This window comes from Diorhabda sublineata, chromosome 8 (genome assembly GCF_026230105.1).
Source record: "Diorhabda sublineata isolate icDioSubl1.1 chromosome 8, icDioSubl1.1, whole genome shotgun sequence".
Classification (NCBI taxonomy): Eukaryota; Metazoa; Arthropoda; class Insecta; order Coleoptera; family Chrysomelidae; genus Diorhabda; species Diorhabda sublineata.
Window position 1 is genome coordinate 1,103,517 of NC_079481.1, and position 8,226 is coordinate 1,111,742.

Consider the following 8,226-nt stretch of genomic DNA (forward strand, 5'->3'; position numbering starts at 1 on the left):
TAAATACTGCTTTTCATGGAAAATATCATGTTTTTACGATCATCTACTGCTTTTTTATTGAAAGTACTGCTTATTTACTAAAAAATACTGCTTTTCATGGAAAATATCATGTTTTTTACGAACATTTACTGCTTTTTTATTGAAAGTACTGCTTATTTACTAAAAAATACTGCTTTCCATTGAAAATATCATGTTTTTACGAACATTTACTGCTTTTTTATTGAAAGTACTGCTTACTTACTAAAAAATACTGCTTTTCATGGAAAATATCATGTTTTTACGAACATTTACTGCTTTTTTATTGAAAGTACTGCTTATTTACTAAAAAATACTGCTTTTAATTGAAAATATCATGTTTTTACGAACATTTACTGCTTTTTTATTGAAAGTACTGCTTACTTACTAAAAAATACTGTTTTTATTTGAAATTACATGCTTTTTATGATCATCTACTGCTTTTTTATTGAAAGTACTGCTTATTTCCTAAAAATTACTGCTTTCCATTGAAAATATCATGTTTTTACGAACATTTACTGCTTTTTTATTGAAAGTACTGCTTACTTACTAAAAAATACTGCTTTTCATGGAAAATATCATGTTTTTACGATCATCTACTGCTTTTTTATTGAAAGTACTGCTTATTTACTAAAAAATACTGCTTTTCATGGAAAATATCATGTTTTTACGAACATTTACTGCTTTTTTTATTGAAAGTACTGCTTATTTACTAAAAAAATACTGCTTTCCATTGAAAATATCATGTTTTTACGAACATTTACTGCTTTTTTATTGAAAGTACTGCTTACTTACTAAAAAATACTGCTTTTCATGGAAAATATCATGTTTTTACGAACATTTACTGCTTTTTTATTGAAAGTACTGCTTATTTACTAAAAAATACTGCTTTTAATTGAAAATATCATGCTTTTTACGATCATCTACTGCTTTTTTATTGAAAGTACTGCTTATTTCCTAAAAAATTACTGCTTTCCATTGAAAATATCATGTTTTTACGAACATTTACTGCTTTTTTATTGAAAGTACTGCTTATTTACTAAAAAATACTGCTTTTAATTGAAAATATCATGCTTTTTACGATCATCTACTGCTTTTTTATTGAAAGTACTGCTTATTTCCTAAAAATTACTGCTTTCCATTGAAAATATCATGTTTTTACGAACATTTACTGCTTTTTTATTGAAAGTACTGCTTACTTACTAAAAAATACTGCTTTTCATGGAAAATATCATGTTTTTACGATCATCTACTGCTTTTTTATTGAAAGTACTGCTTTATTTACTAAAAAATACTGCTTTTCATGGAAAATATCATGTTTTTACGAACATTTACTGCTTTTTTATTGAAAGTACTGCTTATTTACTAAAAAATACTGCTTTCCATTGAAAATATCATGTTTTTTACGAACATTTACTGCTTTTTTATTGAAAGTACTGCTTACTTACTAAAAAATACTGCTTTTCATGGAAAATATCATGTTTTTTACGAACATTTACTGCTTTTTTATTGAAAGTACTGCTTATTTACTAAAAAATACTGCTTTTAATTGAAAATATCATGCTTTTTACGATCATCTACTGCTTTTTTATTGAAAGTACTGCTTATTTCCTAAAAAATACTGCTTTCCATTGAAAATATCATGTTTTTACGAACATTTACTGCTTTTTTATTGAAAGTACTGCTTACTTACTAAAAAATACTGCTTTTCATGGAAAATATCATGTTTTTACGAACATTTACTGCTTTTTTATTGAAAGTACTGCTTATTTACTAAAAAATACTGCTTTCCATTGAAAAATATCATGTTTTTTACGAACATTTACTGCTTTTTTATTGAAAGTACTGCTTATTTACTAAAAAATACTGCTTTTAATTGAAAATATCATGCTTTTTACGATCATCTACTGCTTTTTTATTGAAAGTACTGCTTATTTACTAAAAAATACTGCTTTTCATGGAAAATATCATGTTTTTTACGAACATTTACTGCTTTTTTATTGAAAGTACTGCTTATTTACTAAAAAATACTGCTTTCCATTGAAAATATCATGTTTTTACGAACATTTACTGCTTTTTTATTGAAAAGTACTGCTTACTTACTAAAAAATACTGCTTTTCATGGAAAATATCATGTTTTTTTACGAACATTACTGCTTTTTTATTGAAAGTACTGCTTATTTACTAAAAAATACTGCTTTTAATTGAAAATATCATGCTTTTTACGATCATCTACTGCTTTTTTATTGAAAGTACTGCTTATTTCCTAAAAAATACTGCTTTCCATTGAAAATATCATGTTTTTTACGAACATTTACTGCTTTTTTATTGAAAGTACTGCTTACTTACTAAAAAATACTGCTTTTCATGGAAAATATCATGTTTTTACGAACATTTACTGCTTTTTTATTGAAAGTACTGCTTATTTACTAAAAAATACTGCTTTTAATTGAAAATATCATGTTTTTACGAACATTTACTGCTTTTTTATTGAAAGTACTGCTTACTTACTAAAAAAATACTGCTTTTAATTGAAAATATCATGCTTTTTACGATCATCTACTGCTTTTTTATTGAAAGTACTGCTTATTTCCTAAAAATTACTGCTTTCCATTGAAAATATCATGTTTTTTACGAACATTTACTGCTTTTTTATTGAAAGTACTGCTTACTTACTAAAAAATACTGCTTTTCATGGAAAATATCATGTTTTTACGATCATCTACTGCTTTTTTATTGAAAGTACTGCTTATTTACTAAAAAATACTGCTTTTCATGGAAAATATCATGTTTTTACGAACATTTACTGCTTTTTTATTGAAAGTACTGCTTATTTACTAAAAAATACTGCTTTCCATTGAAAATATCATGTTTTTACGAACATTTACTGCTTTTTTATTGAAAGTACTGCTTACTTACTAAAAAATACTGCTTTTCATGGAAAATATCATGTTTTTACGAACATTTACTGCTTTTTTATTGAAAGTACTGCTTACTTACTAAAAAATACTGCTTTCCATTGAAAATATCATGTTTTTACGAACATTTACTGCTTTTTTATTGAAAGTACTGCTTACTTACTAAAAAATACTGCTTTTCATGGAAAATATCATGTTTTTACGAACATTTACTGCTTTTTTATTGAAAGTACTGCTTATTTACTAAAAAATACTGCTTTCCATTGAAAATATCATGTTTTTACGAACATTTACTGCTTTTTTATTGAAAGTACTGCTTACTTACTAAAAAATACTGCTTTTCATGGAAAATATCATGTTTTTACGAACATTTACTGCTTTTTTATTGAAAGTACTGCTTATTTACTAAAAAATACTGCTTTTAATTGAAAATATCATGTTTTTACGAACATTTACTGCTTTTTTATTGAAAGTACTGCTTACTTACTAAAAAATACTGCTTTTCATGGAAAATATCATGTTTTTACGATCATCTACTGCTTTTTTATTGAAAGTACTGCTTATTTACTAAAAAATACTGCTTTTCATGGAAAATATCATGTTTTTACGAACATTTACTGCTTTTTTATTGAAAGTACTGCTTATTTACTAAAAAATACTGCTTTCCATTGAAAATATCATGTTTTTACGAACATTTACTGCTTTTTTATTGAAAGTACTGCTTACTTACTAAAAAATACTGCTTTTCATGGAAAATATCATGTTTTTACGAACATTTACTGCTTTTTTATTGAAAGTACTGCTTATTTACTAAAAAATACTGCTTTTAATTGAAAATATCATGCTTTTTACGATCATCTACTGCTTTTTTATTGAAAGTACTGCTTATTTCCTAAAAATTACTGCTTTCCATTGAAAATATCATGTTTTTACGAACATTTACTGCTTTTTTATTGAAAGTACTGCTTACTTACTAAAAAATACTGCTTTTCATGGAAAATATCATGTTTTTACGATCATCTACTGCTTTTTTATTGAAAGTACTGCTTATTTACTAAAAAATACTGCTTTTCATGGAAAATACTGTTTATTTATTAAAAAATATCTCGATTTTCGAAAACAACAAGTATTCAGAAGGCTTATGACTTGTCGAAAAGAACTCGAGCGTGTAAAATAATTTTATTGAGGTCTAAAACTTTTCAAACTACACTCGTATATCAATATTGTATACAATGTTTTTTTTTTTCTGTTAAATATCAAGTAATATTTGAATCTCTTTCAGCGTTATTCAACGCGAGTTCAAAAATAGCCGGTCTAATTTCAAATTGTTTTCATATTTCGAATTTAAAAGATATAATTAATTGCATTTAGAAGCAAGCGACTCGTTACACATCGTCCCCGTTTAAATTTAGATTTCATCTGCAATCAATTCAAACCATTGTATTCAAAACGTTCCGTTTCTCCAAATAATTCGATTAACATTATTTTTAATACTTTTATTGTTAAACGAATCGAATTAATTTTGTACTAATCGACTTATTTATATCAAGTAGTAGTATTTACATCGACGTCACATATTTTTGAATAATGACAGATGACAGTTCATTTCAACGGTAACTAGATTCGTGGTGTTATGCTTTTTGGGAAGAAGAACGAATTTTTGTATCACAGGTAGATAATTTGAAGGCGTGCTGCTGCCGTGCCTTTTTTCCATTGTGATTTTTTAAAACGCGACGATGGATTCTCGAAAATATGAAAATACAAATATTTCTCGGAAATATAAACGTGGTGCCGTTACGTACTCTCCACCGGATGAAACAAGATTTTTAAATAGTATAAAAACTACGAGGGTTTTGTCATACTATTTAAAATTGTTCAACTATTTGAAAAATACGAGGGAAAATAAAATTTCATTATATTGAAAGATTTGATAATTTTGTTAAAGTTACGAGGGTAATTAGATATTTATTCGGATTTGAATCAGAATTTGTAAAGACGAGGGTAGATAATCAATTTTGCTAAAAATATGCAATTATACGAGTGTACTTCGATATTTATTTTGTTTTAACTCGAATTTGCCAAATTTATGATGATTTTATAGTAGTATACGAGAGGAAATCTAATTTTGTTAACAATACGATATTTTACGAAGGAAAATTCAATTTTGTGAAAGAAATTGAAGAAATCGAAGATGATTCAATTAAAGAATGGGGTAAATGCGAATATTGTCTCGAAAATACGAGGGTAAATCGATATTTTTGTTAATATAATGCAAGTTTACGAGGGCTCGTCGATATTTTCTCGAAATTTTGGCGGAAAATTCGATTTTATGAGTGAATTTCGTGAAATTCTACTCGAAAATGAGGTTAACATAAAATATTTCCTCAAAATACGAGTGTAAATCGTTAGTTTTGTGAATATTATGCGATTTTACGAGGTTTCATCGATAGTTTCTCGGAAAATTCCAAAGAATTACCAGTGAAAATCCAATTTTACGAATGAAATTGAAAAATCGAGGATTTATCAACTTAAAAATTGGGTGAATGCGAATTTTTTCTTGAAAATACGAGGGTAAATCGATATTTTAGAGAACATAATGCCAGTTTACGAGGTTTTATCGATATTTCCTCGAAAAATATATGAGAATTCACAATAAAAAGATGACTTTTCGTATTTTACTAGAAATTTGTGAAATTTATTGAGAAAAATTTGTAAATCATAAGGAATTTCGTCAGAAAATTCGATTATACGAATGATTTTCGTAAAATTGAGGACAATTCTACTCGAAAATGAGGTTAACATAAAATATTTCTTCAAAATACGAGTGTAAATCGTTAGTTTTGTGAATATTATGCGATTTTACGAGGTTTCATCGATAGTTTCTCGGAAAATTCCAAAGAATTACCAGTGAAAATCCAATTTTACGAATGAAATTGAAAAATCGAGGATTTATCAACTTAAAAATTGGGTGAATGGGAATTTTTTCTTGAAAATACGAGGGTAAATCGATATTTTTGTTAATATAATGCCAGTTTACGAGGTTTCATCGATATTTCCTCGAAAAATATATGAGAATTCACAATAAAAAAATGACTTTCCATATTTTACTGGAAATTTATTGAGAAAAATTCCAAATGATAAAGAATTTTGGCGGAAAATTCGATTTTATAAGTGAATTTCGTAAAATTGAGGACAATTCTACTCGAAAATGAGGTTAACATGAAATATCTCCTCAAAATACGAGTGTAAATCGTTAGTTTTATGTATTTTACGCAAATTTTCCGAATTTAATCGAAAATTTAATAGAAAATTCGTGAAAATTGAAGGAAAAATTCGAAATAATCAACCAAAAAAATTCAATTTTATGAATTTAATGAAACCTCCAAAATTTCTTCCTCAAAATACGAATTTAAAACGAAAATTAGTGCATAAAATTTTCCCAAATAGTCGTACACAACGATAAAAAAAATAAAAACAAAATTAACGATTTATTAAAATTATGAAAATAATTACAATTTTTTTTGTTACGCCCCTGCTCGTCCAAACAATTACAATTTATTAATACACCGACAACAGCACACGCCAACTATTCAACCGTAACGCTTTCCCTTCATCTACGTCTTTGCCGTAAATCCGGCAACGTCGATGAGAACGTTCGGTTCGAAGAGTCAACAGGCTCGAGTTGATTTCGTAGTTCGATACGTTACGCTAGATGGCGGTGCGCGGCGTTAAACTCAAGTATATAAGACAAAACATTTACCAAAGGCGTTATTTTGATAATTAAACGTAGTTTGTATACTAATACGTTTTCGTAGCTTTCATCGGAGCCAGGTAAACATACCTATCTATGGGAATTCGTATATAAAACAATAATCGGGATGAATTTCTTTTATGGTTACCGCCAGTTCGACCTACCTACCTTTGATTAGATACCTATTAGTCGAAAAAGTACACAAAACAAATTTTCAAGACGAGCAGGTAGCAAAACTACATCTTCGGTTCGAATACAACTGCAGTTGATATACGGGGGCTGGGTAATAAATTTTGTTTGACTAATCTTCGATGTTCTAACAGGGTGGTTTGTTATCAATCGGTAATTGCAAGATTTTTTCATTGCTTTTTGATTACGCATCGACAATGGATCGTTTTTGTTGGAACGGTATGAATCGAGCGATTTTTGAGAAAAGGAAAATTGTAAATTGTCGATTTAAAAGAAAACAATTAAAGTTTTATTTTTAGTAAGGGTAAATTCCTGAAAACAAATTAGTGTGTATCGGATAACCACAAAAACACAAGATATTTAACCTTCTAAAAGATATTCGGGGTAGAACGTGGGAACACCCTTCCTAGAATATAGAGATGGACTACGACATCCTCATGGTTATTTAGTAACGGTTACAAATACAAATCGAAAATAGTGTAAATGAGAAAAAAATTGAAATAAGGTGGAAACAAAGAAAAACTACGAGGGTAAATGAGAATGTTGATAGTTTTTTGAAATTTAATTATATAGTACTTTGAATAGTTTGATAATTTTGTTAAAGTTACGAGGGTAATTAGATATTTATTCGGATTTGAATCAGAATTTGTAGATACGAGGGTAGATCATCAATTTTGTTAAAAATATGCAATTATACGAGTGTAGTTCGATATTTATTTGGCTTTAAGTCGAATTTGCCAAATTTATGATGATTTTATAGTAGTATACGAGGGGAAATCTAATTTTGTTAACAATACGATATTTTACGAAGGAAAATTCAAATTTGTGAACGAAATTGAAGAAATCGGAAATGATTCAACTTAAGAATGTGAAAAATGCGAACCTTGTCTCGAAAATACGAGGGTAAATCGATATTTTTGTTAATATAATGCAAGTTTACGAGGGCTCGTCGATATTTTCTCGAAATCTATGATTTTCTATATTGTACTGGAAATTTATTGATAGAAAATTTTAAATAATAAAAAATTTTGGCGGAAAATTCGATTTTATGAGTGAATTTCGTTAGTTTTGTGTATATTATGCGATTTTACGAGGTTTAATCGAATGTTTCTCTTTAACAAAAAATTTGGGAAAATTTAGTGGAAAATTCTAAATAATTAACAGAGAAAATTCAATTTTATGAATGAAATAGTCAAATCGAAAAAGATTCGGCTTAAAAATGTGGCAAATGCGAACTTTTTCTTGAAAATACGAGGGTAAATCGATATTTTTTCGATTATTATTTATATTTTTCACTTTTTACTGGAAATTTGTGAAATTTATTGGGAGAAAAATCAAAATAATTAAAAATTT